The sequence below is a fragment of the Sturnus vulgaris genome, chromosome 4, assembly GCF_052056855.1.
Source record: "Sturnus vulgaris isolate bStuVul1 chromosome 4, bStuVul1.hap1, whole genome shotgun sequence".
Taxonomy (NCBI): domain Eukaryota; kingdom Metazoa; phylum Chordata; class Aves; order Passeriformes; family Sturnidae; genus Sturnus; species Sturnus vulgaris.
In genome coordinates this window covers 61806928-61824208 of record NC_142246.1, presented here as the reverse complement: position 1 = coordinate 61824208, position 17281 = coordinate 61806928, and the positions used below count along the sequence as shown (strand labels likewise).

General features: G+C 41.7%; 1 long non-coding RNA gene across 12 annotated transcripts in view; it reads right to left on the bottom strand.

Moving 5' to 3' along the window:
• The window catches only part of LOC148224039 (uncharacterized), a 59918-nt gene that overhangs the window by 7666 nt on the left and 34971 nt on the right, over window positions 1-17281 (bottom strand). For 9 of the 12 annotated variants that reach the window (XR_015803363.1, XR_015803356.1, XR_015803357.1 and 6 more), the window contains 2 exons: window positions 13280-14745; window positions 9574-11649 (listed from right to left, as the gene is read on the bottom strand). This is a non-coding gene — a long non-coding RNA (uncharacterized LOC148224039). Of the gene's footprint in view, window positions 1-6357; window positions 8373-9573; window positions 11650-13279; window positions 14746-17281 lie in introns of those variants that run through there. The other 3 variants (XR_015803353.1, XR_015803358.1, XR_015803360.1) reach the window with 3 other exon arrangements.

Here is a 17281-nt window from a genome sequence, read left to right as displayed (position 1 = left end):
TCCTCTCCTCTCCTCTCCTCTCCTCTCCTCTCCTCTCCTCTCCTCTCCTCTCCCTGCACCTCTGGCAGCATTTCCCGATGTCCATCATCCCTCCTCCCATGGAACCAGCCTGGATTCAGACCCCATGGCACCTCCATGGCTGCCAGGTCTCTGAGATGGGCAAAATTAGGTCCATGCCCTTTGCTTACTGCTTTCAAGTTCACAGGTCTCCACTTAGCTGTGAGTGACTTTTTTTTTTCAACGAGCCCTTTCAATGTGCCTGTGTGCTGTTCAAAGGGTCCAAGCACTTAACTTCAGATTTTTGCTTCTATTCCAGGGACCAGTTGGCTAAATATTCAATTTGCAGCATGTAAACATATGGGCATCTACGTTCTTTATCACATGTAGCTGAGAGTCCACTGAGCAGTGAGACTTATTTATGCTAACTGTTCATTTTATATTGTTTTTAATACGGCAAAATAAGGATTTAAATTTGTTTGCAGACAGAAAGCAAATTATTTTTATGTTGTGCTGCCAGAGTAAAATTTTGCTGCATGCAGCTTTCCTCCTCTTTTCTCAGAAGCTATCTAAAAATAAATGTCGCACACCTGCCTTGTCTCTGTACACCATCCAGCAACTAAAGCTAGACATGCACACAGCACTCTGATAAAAGCCTCAGTGAAGCCTGGAGGGGGAACTTCACAAGCACTGCCTTTGCCAGCTATCCTCCTTGCTTCCCACATTGGAGAGCTCAGACCATCCTAGCCCAAGCTTCACCCAAGAAATGCCTTTAATGTAACACGGACAGCCTTGAAGTGATCGGGCACTTGGGCTTGATGGTCATTGCAAACCATGAAATATTTTATTCTACTGTATCCTAAACCAAAAATCCATTTCCTTGCTCTTTCCACCGTGGAGTTTTGCCCAGTGCTCCCATTCAGTTTATTTCAGGCTGGGTTCTCACCGTGGTGGCGCTGGCAGTGCAGGTGGATGCCGACGTGAGCCAGGGCCAGGAGCACATTCCAGCACTGGGAAGATCCCGCACCTCGCACCGCAGCTCCCGCTGGCAGCAGGGAATCACGAGCCAAAATGACAGATTCATTTTCCTGGGGTGTACCAATTGGCAAATTACGGTTTCTGAATCAGATTGGGCCACAACAAGTCTTGTGCTGTCAGATACACCTCAGTTTCTGGGATTTTACGTCATCCAGGTTTCTGTTTCGCACCAGTAATTTCTGTCTTCCGAAAGAAATACACTTTTTGTCTCATTCTGGAAAACGTTGTGACTGTTATGCTGCCACAACAATACGCCATTGGCTAAGAGCTATTTTGGAAATTCATGTCAGGTCTGTTCAACCATTTTCTTCTTTTCTTCTCCATTAAATCAGACTAGCATCCCTGGCCACAGAGAAATCACAACCTTTGATTTCTGACTTGTGCTAGTTAATGCAATTCCCCCCAGAACTTTCATGGTAACCTCATCTTCTCCAGTTGTTTGGTGACCTGCTCATCAGCCAAGCTGGGAGCAGCTCCTGTTGGATTTCAGGGACAGATTCTCAATGTGTGCACACCCAGCCTCTGGGCTCCTGCAGGTGGGAGACCATCTCTAAAGTTTGATCCAAGGAATACTGAGACCAGGTGGCCAAATCCCCCCACTAAACCGGGGACCAACCAGTCTGATCTGCCCCAGATGTGTCCTGCTGCCTTTGAAAGTGATTAAAAGGCAAGAAATACATAAATCTGAGGAAGTTTTTCCTGCATTGGATAGCCAAGCAAAGCTCACTACTGGCATAAAAAGCATTTTCAGGGAAAGGTTGTACTGTGGTATGGATTAAAAGTTTTTCACTTCTACCTGCTACATTGAAATGACAAGTGTCAATCCCTCAACTTTAAAGCATAAAATAAAGTCAGAAAAAGATTCCCTCAGGATGAAAGCTTTGCAAAGTTTTGTCAAAAAAAAGAGGCACTGTAGAGTAATTTTACCTTCTGATGGAATACCTATGAATATCAGTGGAGACAAGTGATTGGACTAGTCACTGGTGTGTGACATTAAGATTCCTACAGAGGGAATCACTGTAAAATTACTGAGAGACATGAGAGGTTCACGCTGTCTTCACTTATGAAAATAAAATTCTTGTAGGTATGTTATGGTATAAAACATGTAATTGCTATCAAATGAGCACAAAAAAGTTAATCTTTTATGATTATTAGCTTCTTTCGATTACATGTTTTGAGACAAGGAAATTCTTTTTGTCTTTAGTTGTTCAGATATTTTGCTTCGTAGGTCAAGAGCTCAAAAGGCACCAATAATATACTAAGGATTTATATTTTTTTCCCGAAAATGTGACAGCAAAACAATTCTAGAAAACCCACCAACCCGAATGATTGCAATAATTTATGAAAATAAAGAATGGATGTGATGGAAACTGAGATGCAGTGAGTTGCTGGAACAGTGGGGTAGAATGCAGCAGAATGCCCTACAAGCAGGACAAGTGCTGTCACCAGTCACTCAGCACAGTTTCCAGGGCAGTTAGAGAGTTGTGCCCACAAGAAAAATAAATCAGCAACGCAGTAAATGTTTCAGAAGGGTTTTGGACTGGAGTCCACAGTGTTTCAACATGCAACAATTGAATTAGCCTTCATTCTGCTCTAGAGACCTCAGAGCCCTATCCTGCAGTTGGGCAAAGTGTCTGTGAAAGCCAAGAGGAAAGTGTGGAGCTCTTTAGAATGAGGAGGGACACATAGTCTGTACTTTTTTCCTAATAAATCTACACATATCTCAGCCAAGCTTTAAATAATGCAGGCAGGCTCTTTCCTTCTTCCTACAAATTTGCCTTTAAATGGAAACACACACTTCCTAATTTGACACGGTCACTTCTAATGGAAATATGGGGTTACATCCAAGTGACAAACTTCTGATTCAAGAATTAGAGAAGCAAAAGAAAGCCTTCTCCAGAGCAAATGCAGCAACTTTAAATTCCTTCCTCGCTCATGCTGTTGTACACTGAGGGTTATCATTCAGATTTTCAACCTACCACCACAGATGAATCAACACATCGTGAGAGGCTTTGAAAGCTGTGGAAGTTGATCCCAGGTGAGGATGCACCCGGCAGTCTGTGCCTGTGTGTGGGCACCAGCACGTGCAGCCACAGATCCCCTCCAATTATTTATATTTAGCAGCTTCTCTCTTCAGCCACCCTTTAAAAGTGTAAGCTCTTTCAAAGCTTAGAGTCCTACTTTTTTTTTGAGAGACGTTTTCTCAAATGTCTCTCAAAAAGTGAGAAAATAACCTTAAAGGTGTCCACGCCTCATAAAAGAGATTTAACCACCTCTCAGTTATCACATAGTCAATCATCTAGTAAGATTTAATCCAACTATGAGACCAGCTAGGAAATTGTTCTGGGGGCAGCTCTTATAAATCAGGAAAGTATTTAGATAAATAGTAATAGTGGTGATTTAGTAGCAGTACTAAATATTTTTTGACCCATTTCTACTTTATCAGGGCCTCTGTCAACTCAATGTAAACCCCACTCTTACAGTTAAAAACTGAATTAGGAAATAAAACATAACAAAACATCTTTTTGATTACATAGGAAATGAGAGCAACCTTTCTTCTACTATTGTTCAACACCTACAAGTACTATTAACTTTAAAAGTTAAGGGAAAAAAACTGTCGTACTGAATAACTTCTATATTTAAGATGAACAAGTAACTGATTAATCTCTCTTCCTTTCTCATGGAAAAAAAAATCCACGTGAAAATAAAATTGCATGTTTCTTACAGCATGAAGCATATAACTGAATAGAAGAGCCTTCCACTAAAATGTATTTATCCTTAGGCAGAGCATAAGTACACATGGTTATGAAGGTCAGCTTGCTTTCTAATCTGAGTGAAATACACGTACCATATTTAGCAGGCACACGTACAAGTTAGCCCATACAAGAAGAGAGAGTGAGAAAAGCAATTATAATTGCTATTCTCCAAATATATAATGAATTCTCATGTTTCCATCTTATCCTTTTACATTCCAAGAACAAACCTTTGCAGGTCTTAGGGAGTGGAGGTAAGAGAGAAATTTCAGCTTCTGACAGCACTCTTGGCTTGGTTAGATGTTAAAACAAAAATTAAAACATCTTTGGTGTACTGAAAACTTTTGTGATCTTTCAAAAATTATATTAATCCAAAGAGCAAGTTGTATTCTAGGCAAAGTTGGATAGCAAAATTCTGCTCTCAGTGCAACACTTTGGATGCCCACGAATTGCGTGAATCTGTCACTGAAAGTTGAATTTAATGCCAAATATCTGTATTTTCAGCATCTATTGACAGGCCTACAAATAAGATTTCTAATTAGTCTGCTACAGAGAGAATAATCTGATCTTTGTACTTCAGGGAGCTTTTGCATTTAAAAAAGCCTTGAGGAAGACACCTTGACATAAGGATATTCGTGGTTTATGCATCCATAAAAGAAGCACCATTGATTCTCTCTTTGATCACTATTATCACTATTCGGACTAAAGCAAACCCATAATCTTCAGGCTTTTTTAGGCTTAATACCTATTTCATAGACAAGCTAAGTCCTTTGCCACGTACACCATCATTGTGGCAATGTACATGGTATGTGTTTTTAGGACAAATAGTAAAGACAAGAAGATTTTTACATATCTTGAAAGGGCGAAAATTGAATAAATTCTATGAGTGTACCAGAATGCCACAACTGTCAAGGTCTCATCTCTCTTCTCCTTCTTAATTCTATTGTAGCACAGGAAGAGTAAAAAAATTCAATAGAAAAGAATTAAAGAAAAATCATTACATTTTTTACAGCAGATGATGAACAATTGTGTGGTGTCACTGAAGAGCATGAAGTGCAGTCAAGTCTAAATGCTCTAAGTGCCCTATTATTCATTGCTACTGAAAATCCAAGAGGGCTTCTTGTAAATTCAAAATTTGTCGTGTGGCCCTTGAAGTAGGCCTTTCAAGATTTCAAAGAGTTGCTTCAGAACCCTGAGTTATTTCTGCATTTATGGGGTTCACAGCATTTATAGATGGCTAAAATGCTGTGTTAAGAAGCAAAAATACAAAGTGAAAACTGGATCTTTTTCTCTACCAGCATAAAACTACAACCCATATTCAAAATATAAACATATGGAGATTGAGGGAAAAATTGCTTTTCCTCTTCCATTTAAAGAGCTTGGGTGGTTTTGTGTTTTCACTTTTCTCTAGCCTTTGCGAGGATTACACTCGTAAACCAAAAGTCTCAATCTAATTACTGAAAGAAATTTCTTCAAAATCTGGGATATCCACAGCCCTTAGGTTAGTTCCTGATCTCAGGCAGCCCAAGCCATCTGGCTTGGTTCCTTATTGCTTGTAGTGATGGAGATGGACCTCAAGCATCAACTCGTGGCTATGCCAAATTCTGACTTTTTTTTTTTTTTTTAATTTAACTTCTTCTTCACTCTGTAATAGACAATTAAGAGCTGAAATTGCACCAAGTACATGACAAAATGCCTATGGAGATCTCTGCTTCCTAGGAAGGGAACTTAGAGCCTCAGCACCAAGCAGCAGCAGCAGCCTGCACCCATCCTGTATTCCACAATCTGTAATTTCAGCTACATATCTATTTATTCCAATGCTGCAGTATTCCATTTCTGAATGAGTTCCCACATCATGGTGACACATGCCTAGCATTATTGCATTTTAGACAGCCATCTGTACTGATATATTCAGCCAATAATTTGCCACCAGGAAATTGGTTCCTGGGAATATATTTTTTATGCGGAGTGCATGCATGCCTGTCTCTAATTTCTAAAATCCATATATCCTTGATGTGTCTTGTAGGAAGATGAAATCCTATTTCATCCTGAACCGCCCATAAAATGTAATTCTTGGTATTAATTAACGGTCAAGAAAATTTATGCCACAGCTCATCAGCAAAACCTTTGCAGCAGCATAATAATCCCCAAAAGGATAAGTAGCAACATGGTGATGCCAGTTAGCTAAATGTGGCACATGGCAGGGAAGAATGAAATGGGTCTAAAGGGACACAGATCCTCTCACTGATGAAAGACATGGGCTAAAAATATACTTCAGGATGGATAAATATAGAATAATGATTGTTAAGGAAAATAATCCAAACGTGGGTTGCAGCAGCGTTTAGTGGAGCGATCTTACAGGATCCTGGGAAAAAAAAAAAAAAAAGAAAATAAAAAAGAGATGGGTAGGTATTAACGAATAATCCTCCAGTATATTATCAGACTGCCTTATAATACCCTTAGGTAGTGAGAAATGGCCACCTAACTTCAGGTCATTAAGTCCATCTCCTGTGACACCAGAACATGGCCCACCAGATGGGAGACACATGAAATATTAAAAAGATACTAAACATGTACTTTAACTTCGGGCAGAAAGCCAAGGGTAGCAGGAGCATGGGCAGGCAGCTCACAAGGGGTCTGGGAAGGCAAGAGTTCCTCAGATGAAAACTGGTTCAAATTATATGCAATACAATGTTAATATCTGCTAAAGAAAGTGCTTTATTTTGAGGGAGGATTCCTTTTTTGGTCTGGGGAGGGTGGAAGAGGGTTAGAGGATTAAAAAGGGAAAGCTTTAAAGGATAGTTCAAAATGTTAAAAGATAAAGAAAAATTCTGTTACTTTAAGCTCAGAGAGACAGAGTTGTGGAAATAAAGTGGGTTTGGTTTTTTTTTAATTATCAGAGATTTTCCTGTCCTCACACAGACACCAGGCTGCTAATCAGGGGCATTCACAGCAGTTAATTCCACTTTGAGTAGGATTAGCTCTAATATTTAAATAAATAATCTCCACAGCTTTGCAGTTTTTGGGTAACAGGAGTTTGGGGAGGAAGAAACTTGTAATGAAGGCAAAAAATGAAGTCTCTGTCCTCTGGCTGGAAGCTAAGCAGCAAAACTGGGAGAACATCTCATAGGGCTCTACAGCCCTGGAGGAAATTTCAGAAGAAGTGGCCATCCAGTTGAAATAAATATAAGTTCTGTTTACTTTTGGAGGAGAGAAGACATTCACAAGTATCTCCATGTCTATTAAGTCTTTCCAGAGAAAAGACTTTTTCATAGCAAATAAGCAGCCTCCGAAGAATTTTTGAAACTGCATGTGAGTATTGTTTTGACTTACACAAAATTATCTTTGGTGTGGACTGATTTTCTCTCTTTATTTTGGCAAATTTACACAGTACTGCAAAAATGCCATGTTTTGCACTAGATGTCAGTTGGGTTTCATATTTCAACTAATTGTTTACTGTCAATTTAAATATTTTTACAAGAAAAAAAATAATCACTTAAATATTATTTGGGGTTTGTTCTCTTTCTGTATAGAATAACTTTTCACTTTTGTATGTTTTGAACTTCTAAGAGACCATCATAACAATGTTCTAAGTACGTCATGGTCACAAGTATTGCTGCACTATTGCCTTTTATAGTAGACTGATATTTTATGTAATATCCCTTTCCAAACACAAGAGAAAGATGTTTAAACCGGTTTGGAAAGGATAGCCCATTTCCTTGACTAACTGTAGATTGCATATAACAACAGCCTTTGAGAAGGAAGTAAATTTTGGTAGCAATTTAAATGGAATGTAAGATTTTGCAGTAGGAATCACATCTCCAGGATATTTTTATTTTAGAGCAACCTTGTTAAATGAAAATACAGCATAAGCTCTTGCCATAAGGGAGCAAGAGAAGTTAGGTCAAGAGAAGTGTCCAAGGCATGTACTTACTGAGGGCTCATCCATCCTAAACTGGCACCAGCAGAAGCTTTGGCACAGCCTTGGATTGTCTCCAGGGGGGAGTCATTGCAGATTAACCCCCCTCCCCAGCCCCACACCAGCAGGAAGAGGGAATTTGGCACCTTCAGGAAGAGCTGCAGGTGAGGGTCCTGCTGCTCCCACCTTGTCTGCTTTGCTGAACTGAGACCCAACACACACTCTCAGGACAAAAGGCAATGTTTTCTACTTTCTTCTGTCTCAAACAAAACTGAGAAAATACTGAGTCCTCCAGGATTCTTAGCTCTCCAGGGCCACAGATCCTAGGAGAATCATCCTAGAGGGAAAATTCTCGTTTTTACTGGAGTCCCCTCCCCTTATGCTGCTCTGGGTGAGGAACCATAGAGCTGATGTCAGCTACTTTTAGATTGGTTCTAAAGCCTTTTGGCAATATAAAAGAAAGAAAAAAAGAGAGAGAGGAAAAAAACCCCAGACACTCATGGGCTGACTTCTAGGTTGAAATTTGTTGCATATGTTCAAAAATACAAGTGACATTTGCTCCCATGTATTGCAGGCAGTAGTAACAGAAATTTGACATGTCAAATAGAGTACATGCCACTTAATCTATCCAGCTTGAGATCTGGAACACAGTGTGTTACAAAGACCTGAGGAAAAAAAAAAAAAAGGAACATTAAATATATGTGAAATGCTGTGGAAAAAAAGTGTAAATTCTGTTTTTCAGCCCCCAGCTTCACAATTCTTCCTTTCTGATGTAAATAGCTTCCAGCAGAAAGATTTGGGAGTGCAAATCTGTATGAAATGTTGGCAATTCAAAAAAAATGTTGAGAGAAATGACATAGTTTGTTTCCTTCAAAATTTCTAAAGTTCTTATATTTTTATGAAGTATCAGGAGAGGTTTCATAACAGATCAGAATTAAACTTCCCTTAAAAGTATATGTTAGCTTTCTGCTCAGCCCCTCAAGAGGACGATGTGTGGCAAAAGTCTAAAAACATGCTCTATATAAAAACAAATTGAAACTAATTCAAAGAGTTAACAACCACTGCAAATAGATTTACTGCACTTCATTATAAAGTTAAAATAAATGGAGCATTTAAAAAGAAATAACAGATGCCATCATCCTGGATGGATAATTAACAGCAGACTCTTTAACACTTATATTTAAATGGGACTGAAACATTTCAAAAAGATTTTTTTTTTCTGTTGCAAAACATTCAGATGAAAAAAAAAGACCATTCTCCTCCAACAACCTCTCTAGGGAAATGAACTTCTGAATAAAACTGAGAGAACACTTCAGGAGCTGCCTCTTGAGTTCCTGGGTGTAGAAGAAAGGTAAAGGTGATACCTAACCCACTTCCATCCCTGCTGGGCAGACTTTACCCTCCTCAGCCTCGCAGAGCTCAGCTTTCCTGCCTCTGGTGGGCTTTCCAAGGCAGCTCTGCCTTGCCTGCACCAAAACAGCTGCTGAGACCACGCTGTCACCTCCTGCACCATCAGCTCAGCTAGGGCTGAGTGGGGACACCATTCTTTAGCAGGTGCTCGATAATAAAAGTAATACTTGATTTCCATGTGCATTTTTCCTGCACCTTCGCTTAAACAACTCTGCCCTTTTTCCATCTCCCGGGTTTTTGGGAGATGCACAAAGCCAAGGTTTGCTCAGACCTATTCATTACAAAGCTACACCTACTTTGCAGTCACTTGGCACCTTCTTTTGGCTGCAACAGTAGAAAAACTGGCTCACGCTGACAGAAAGGTTGGAACCCTCCTCTGTTTTCTAGAGGTGATCTCTCAAGGTAAGGATTAACACATTGTTCAGACAGTCTGAGGGAACAAAGGTGCTTTTGCCGTTCTCTGTGCCATTTCGAGGCATCGGATAACACCTCTCACTTTAATTTTGAGGAACACAAAAACCTTTTAAAACACAGCAAAACCCTCAGCTGCCAGGTTATAAAACTCGCTCCAAGTTACCTCCTCTGAATGTTGAAGTTGGTGTGTAACACACGGCTGTTCAGAGGCTGGGTATAGACCCGCTGAGGGTGGATGGCCATCCAGGACCGTCAGGATATCTTTTTTCCCATCCTGGGTGCCTTCTGCACAGAGCACAGTCCAACCATCAGCTGCCTCAATACATCATTTCAGGTTCTGAGTATATGCTGCTTATAAAACGCAGCCTTTCAGATAAACACACATTTCTCACTATTTTTTTCTTTCGTTGTTTACCAGGCTGTATGTGTTACAGATTATCTTCTGAGTCAAGACACACAGATGCTCTCCTTATTAATGTGAGAAAATAATAGTGCCAAGGGGCATTAAAGATCTGTTCATTCAGGTGGGGGGGGGGGGGGGGGATTACACAATATGATAAAGTCAAAAAATACCAGGAAACTTAGGACTGCCCCTCCCTTCAACTATTTACTTGTCAAATTGATTTTGAGTATGTGGTTTGCATATGTAGTCTCCCTGCTAGCAGGTGCAGATTAATAATTGAGACTTTTGACAACCCTAGCACCAGAAAATGGATGCAAAGTGTGTGTGGCTGGGTAAGAAACTGAGCCGAGAGCCTAAACAGGAGAACAAAACAGGCTCCATCTCACAGTCAGCAACAACTGGGCTTGCCTGTGCCTACATAGAAAGCGAAGAAGCTCCAGCTCGAGGGAGGCATGCAGAGGGTAACTCATGAATATGAACATCCAAGAGCGACGATGACAGGAAGTTTACATAATGGTAACAGTATCTGTCATACTTTGCGATTCTCCCACATGTGATATCTGATGTCTGACAGTGACTCACGGGCCACGGCTCTCATGTGGCTGCTCAGTTAGGTATGAGCAAAACACAAACCCCCGGCCATGTACGAGGCACGCACGTGTGCCCCGGTGCTGACAGCGCCGTGGGCGTTTATTGGGGATGCTCTGGGACACCTGGATGCAGCACCAACGCCGAGAGGAAGGGCACACGGGCAAGGAAAGGCATCTTTTTACACACCCGAGATTTTTTGAGATGTCTGGGAAGAGAAGTGATACTCGGAGTCACAGTCTCCCCCTCCCCGTCTTGATAAGTCGATAAGTTAGCGTTTTCGTCTCATTTCCATTTTCCCAAATTTCTACGTGTATGAAATTGCTATAGGCAACTGCCCAATGCCTTTGCATCTGCTAGAGCTGTTAAGTAGCTGATGAGGTCTTTTTCACAAGATCTGGCTTTTATTTAATTAATTATTTAGATTTTCCTCTTTTTTTTTTTTTTAAACAATTTCTGAAGATATAGAATCTGTTGCAGCAATATGGCGAGTGCAAATGCTCCTATTGGAGGCTTGCTGATATCCAAGAAGATGTCTCAGTCCTGCTCTTAAAATTATCTATTTAGCATAAAGGTGTAAATAAGTACATGTAGATGCATGTGTAGAAAAGGGATATTAAGATACATAAATATCCAGTATCAGAGATTTTTCTATGTCTCCCATGACAGAGATTCATTTTAATGGAAATTGCTAAAGGACAGCCAGCTTCTTCATGAGATTGGTATTGAATATCAATGTCTTCAGTGATAAATAGGGAAGGTAGTGGGCTATATTCAGTCTTTAGTGCATGGTGAATCTACCACTGAAAATGGAAGCTGTTGACTACATAAAATTATGATTACATATTTCAGTTAACTAGAAAGATCAGGGGGAAAAAAAACCCACATGGTTTTCCTTAGTTAGCTGGATTGTTTTAATACCATTCACAGCACTTTCATGCCTCAGTGGCTTCCCAGGAATCCTATGAATTGTTATAGTTAATTTTTCAAAGATATTTTCTTACACAGGTTTAAGTTCTCTGAAATGCAGCCTCACTTCACAGGTTCCTTCCTTGTAAATTTATTTGTGAAGGGAGGGTCTCTGCGGCTCGAGGGCTGTCTGCTGGGGATGAAAGTGAGGGAAAGCACTGTAAAACAAATAAAAAAAGGGAGGAGTAAGATCAAAGTACCTCATTAAGGGCAGTGCATTACAGCCTTGTCCAACCTCTGCCTGCTGAGATTGCACACATCTGTCACCAGTTAGCTGATAGCCTGGATCTGCACCAGGGAGGAGAGGCTGGAAGCTGGAACATGTGGATGCTAAAATTGCCTGTGCTTCCCTACATAAGCTGTATTCTGAGCCATCCTTGCAGCACAGGGGCCAGCACCCTTGCTTGGTTTTTGAGCAAGTTGTGAGGCTGTTTGGGATGTTGTCGAGCAGCTGAGTTGCATTTCTACCTGAGTGCCCCTGGATATTTGTCATAACAGAGCTCCTAATTTTATTTGGTTGTGTAGTCACACATGCTTACACCTCTTCTGACAACTGCATGTCGAGGAAAAGATCTTGGAGGAGAGATCACTGATCTCTGTATTTACATCCTTTCCCAGCCAAATTAGTGCCTGGGCAGGCATGGCTGAGCTCTGCCCTTGCCCTCAGGCTTTGGCCATCCCTTGCTGATGCCAGCCTGTCCCCAGCAGGGATGTCCAGCCACATGGAGAACTTTCCATGGTGAGAGCCTGCATGAAGGAATGCCCTGCCTTTCCTGCTCTGCTCTGCTCTGCACTGCCAGAGCCAGGAGGACTTCGGACCCATCCTTCCCGCCCTACTGTTTTAATCTCTTTACAGGAGCCAGAAACTCTTCAGAACTGACAATTCCTCCTGGCAGGGCCAGTTTCACACCCACTCCTTGTGCCTGCTCCTCCGGGCTGGTAGGGTTTCCTGCAGGCTGTCACGTGCCATTAGGAAGGAGGAGGCACCCCTAGGATCCCTTTCCAGCAGTGTGGCAGGACTGGTCTAAGGAGTTTGGGTGGCAGAGGCACGTTGGGATTTGTTCCCCTGTTGAAAAGAGGTAATCGGGAGCAAAAGCAATTGGTTTTCCATTCTGCTGTGTGAGCTGGCTTCTGTCCTGCCTCGTGGAGGCACTGCACATCATGGAGCTGAATCCCAAACACCTGAGCATCTGCTCAGCCCTGGCATATATTGGCTCATGGGGCTCTGTTCATCACCTGCCACTCTGCAGATGGGCACCAGCTAACCTCAGCTCCTCTCTGAAACACAAAATTCGCGTGTCTCACCAAGAAGGAAGGGAAAGACGATGGCACAGCCAGCCGCCACTGCAGCTGCTCACTGCCACATGCCAGAGGGACACCTCCAGAGCCCCGTCCCAGAGCTGCCCCGCTGGGATCAGCTCAGGCCTCGCATGGGTGATTATGAATGGATTGCAAGTGAGGAATCTGGAGGCTCAGAAACAGGAGGTGGATTGCCTTAGGACTTGGCTGGTGGAGCAGTGATTAAGCAGCCTTGGCTGTTTGACACAAGTGGGAGAAAGGCACTTAGGTTTCTCTGCATGTTTGAATGTTGGGGTGCTGCTCTGCTTCAGATGTAATTTGATATTTATTTAGACATCTAGCCTTGGGCCCATGGTGACTATGGAAGCGAGAGAAATCACGAAGATAAATTCCTGCCAAACAGATGGATGACTAAGCAGCTTCAGATGCCTAAATTGATAAGATTAATCATATTCCTTGATGCTTCCTAGACATACTGGTTGCACCTACCCATGGCTCTTCAGCAGAGGTTCAGCAGGTCCTACATCCCTTCAAAGGTGTGGCCAGCATCCATGAATTCATTTTACACCCTACCCAAAACATTGGTGACCCAATCATCAGTGGTGCCTTGCAGACTGTATTATATAACTGTGTAATGTTATAGAATTGTATAAATAACTACTTATAACAACAGTTCAAATATTTATCAAGCTGTAAAAGTCTCCTCACCACACCCATGGGAGCATGATGTGATTCCATGGGAGTGAGATCTCACTTGTGAGCAATCACACCCTCAGCAGGTTTGCTCTGCCATGGCAGCCAATCTGGTGGAGACCAGGATACTTCTGCAGCATGGGCTAGAGGAAGATCATGTGTGGTCCTTTCTGGGTTGCTTTTTATTTTTTAATTACTTTTTTATTACCTACTAATAGCCTGGAAAAGAAAAAACTTCATTGTTTCTTCTCCAGTTGGACAGGTCAGCTTGTATTGTAATTTAGGAGAATTAGGCCTTCCATCAAAAGTGGGAAAAACAGCTCATTTGAGGTCTCTGCAGCAAAGAACTTATAAAGAGACTGAGCTCCACTTTTTAGGGAATACATCTTGAAGATGATTATGGATATATTCTCTCTCTCCATCATTCTCTTTCTTTTCCCCCCCTCTCCAGTCTCTTGCCAATCCAACTCCTCCAAGAAGACAGGAACCACTTGGTTCACATCCATATTCTCATCCTGGTGGTGGCTGTAGCACAAGGTGGCACTGGAGTGTTTTTGCATCTTTTAGGTGACTGCTGGTTTCCTTCTTATAAACCAGCATTTTTCCCATAGGGAATACAAACAAATTAGTGTACCATATAAATAATTACCTTTATGTAAATGCATGTGATAAGATAAATGGAATGTGAAATGATTAACTAACCTTCCATTTAACAGCATTTCTGACATTTGATTAGAGGAATGAAGTCCAACCAGCTTTCCTGTGCCTCTTACTGTGGAATACCAAGGATGTGTAGCTGGCATTAAAGTGACTCAGCCATGCCTTGTTCTTCTTCGTCACATAGGCTGAAAATATGTAAAACACCAGGGGAAAAAATTAAGGAAGCACACAAGCCAGCCAGTTCTGGATGTCCAACCAGAATCAGCTGCCACTAGGGCAAAAGCAACCTTCTTCTCACTGTTTGTCTTCATCGGATTCTTTTGATGTGTGCTGCAGGTTAGGCTCAGGTTGACTCAAATCCTTGGATCCCAGCACCATCCAACCAACAGCAGTGCATGGTGTCCAGCTGGGAAGTGGTGATCCAGCAGCATTTTCCCAGGGCTGGTCCTGGGCTTATTGAAGCTTGCTGTCAGTAGCTCCATGCAAGCGTGGCTGTTTTGGTTCAAGGTCTGGAGCTCGATCGTTCCGTGTTCGTCTGGGGATTTCTGCACCACACCTTCCTGCCCAGTGTAGACATGTCCCAGGTCTATCATCATTTTCATCTGCCAAGCATTCAGACAAAATAATTAACTTAGCTTTGCTGGCACACATTCTTCACTCTAAATTATTTGTATCAAAGAGCGTTATTTCAACAAAATCTTCGCATTTAAATCACGAAAAATAAACATGAAGAGATTCAAACGGTAACAACGCTGATTAAAAATATAGAAAAACTTGACTGTGTTTTCTGGCACAGACAGATAATTAAGAGGATTTTTAAGGGTTTTCTCTGTACCAGGTAGAGATTTAGTGGTATTTTGTGCTAATCACCTCTAGGCTGCAGAGACAGTACCACAGCATAACACAAAATAAATGACCAGAAGGCTTAATGTTTTTTGTGATTTTTATTTAAAGTGATTTCATATTGCGAGCTTATGCCAAAAGGTTCATTTGTTTCTGAGTTTCTGGCTCTGAGGACTGTTATCCATGCTGTGAATTTACCACTGTGTTTGTCCACACAGTTATTGCAGTGCATATAAATAGTTTTCAGGTGCCATTCAAGCTTTTCTCTCTTTTGGTCCAAAACACCACTTTTGACAGCTACCAATCAGAGCATTTTAACCACCTGCAATGCTGTATCTGCTGTGAAGATTACTGTGATTCATGAAAAAAGTCTTTTATCAGGCAAGGAACACCTTCTGCATAAGAGTATACCTGCTGTAGGAGTGTTATACAACACCTCCTGCAATAGGTGGAGGAGTCTCACCAGCTACTTCCCTACAGTGTGAATTAAGTCCTGAAGTGCTAATGCAAGTTATTTTATATACAAGAGATTTTTTTTGAGGGATCATTGGTTTTATGTTACCCAGCTGGAGTTTCAGCCACTTTTTGACTTCTGGACATTATGGTCTCACACCAAGATTCGTATGGATGCCTTTTGCCATACTCCTCTTCTGTTGCAGAGCTCCCAAAGGGCAGTCAGAGGCACCTTCAGGTAAGACACAAGGCCACAACCATCCTCAACGAATTCAGGTGTTCTTTGAGGCTGTTCCATATGCAAACTCAGCAACACACACTCAAAGTGTTTCCTGAGTATTTGAGGACCCCAAGAGTCTGGAGAGCTGGGTGTGTCACTCACTAAGTTTTCCCCTCTCTTCTCTGAAAGGCAGCACTAAACTGTGGCTCCTTCTCCTGCTTTCAAGAGTGGTAGGAAAGAGGGCACCAAAACTTTTGGGGATTCTGTTACAGGTTAATTATTTTGAGTCCTGCTGCTTGACGCCCTGCTTGTTGTGCCAGCTTTCCATAAACAAACTTTGGGAATCCTTGTTCTAATAGTATCTTTCCATCTTCTTAATGGCTATGTTTTTTCACTCCATATGGCCACTTCATCTGCATTAAGCCTCCGCACTTATAACAAAAAAAATCCTTCTGTCGTTTCTGTGTTTAGCCAGGTCTGTTGCTCAGATGGTGCAACCACTGAATGCATAAGCTGAGTCTGTGTAAAATGTTGTTTCTCTAGCTATAGGCAAGGTCAGAAATAAATATCTTTGGTACCATATCTATTTAACTGAAAATCTAACTAGACCTTCAAATCTGTGCGCTTGGCCACATATGTTAGAAACAGATCCTCCAGGAACTGATTTGTAATAGCCATTCCTACCTCCTCCTCCTCCCCAGAAGCCTGACTGCTGTTGATTATATCCTGACTGTGTCCAAGGAAAGTTGACTGGACTGAGTGAGGCTAAAAGAGAAACTTAATGTTGTTTCAATACCTTTGCATCTTGGCTGTAGTGGTCCCGTGTTTCCAACACTAGCTGACAAGGAATGTAAGTAAAACAGAGAAAAGCATCAGAGCAGAGAGAACATATGATAGTTATGTGCTATTTCCTCTGTTCCAGGTATCTCTGCCCATCCTAAGCCATGTACAATGTCCTTTCACCTGTAGGTCTTCCATGAATTTGTCAAATCACTTCTTTGGCACAATGAAATGACCAGCACACGTCAGCATGGCAAAATCCTTCATCCTGTTTGTTTCAAACTTGATGGATGATAATCTTATCTCACCAACCCTAATCTTATCACATGCTGAACAATGACCAGTTGTTCCTAATTCACTTTCTCTATTGCCACAACTAACTCCACAGATCTCTACTGTATTTTTCTCTAGGTTTTATTCTGTTATTTCTTACAGGACCTAGCCAATGTTTTTTTGTTCTTTTTTTTATCACTGTTGTTTCACAGAGGTTTCTCTTCCCCTTCTACTTCATTTTTTATGAGAAAAAGATCAAAAATGGATGTGGTAGCAAGAGCAGGAACTTAGAGTGACTCAAAGATATTTCTCTCCTCTCCTCTCCTCTCCTCTCCTCTCCTCTCCTCTCCTCTCCTCTCCTCTCCTCTCCTCTCCTCTCCTCTCCTCTCCTCTCCTCTCCTCTCCTCTCCTCTCCTCTCCTCTCCTCTCCTCTCCTCTCCTCTCCTCTCCTCTCCTCTCCTCTCCTCTCCTCTCCTCTCCTCTCCTCTCCTCTCCTCTCCTCTCCTCTCCTCTCCTCTCCTCTCCTCTCCTCTCCTCTCCTCTTTTTTTCTCTTTCCCTTCACTCCTCT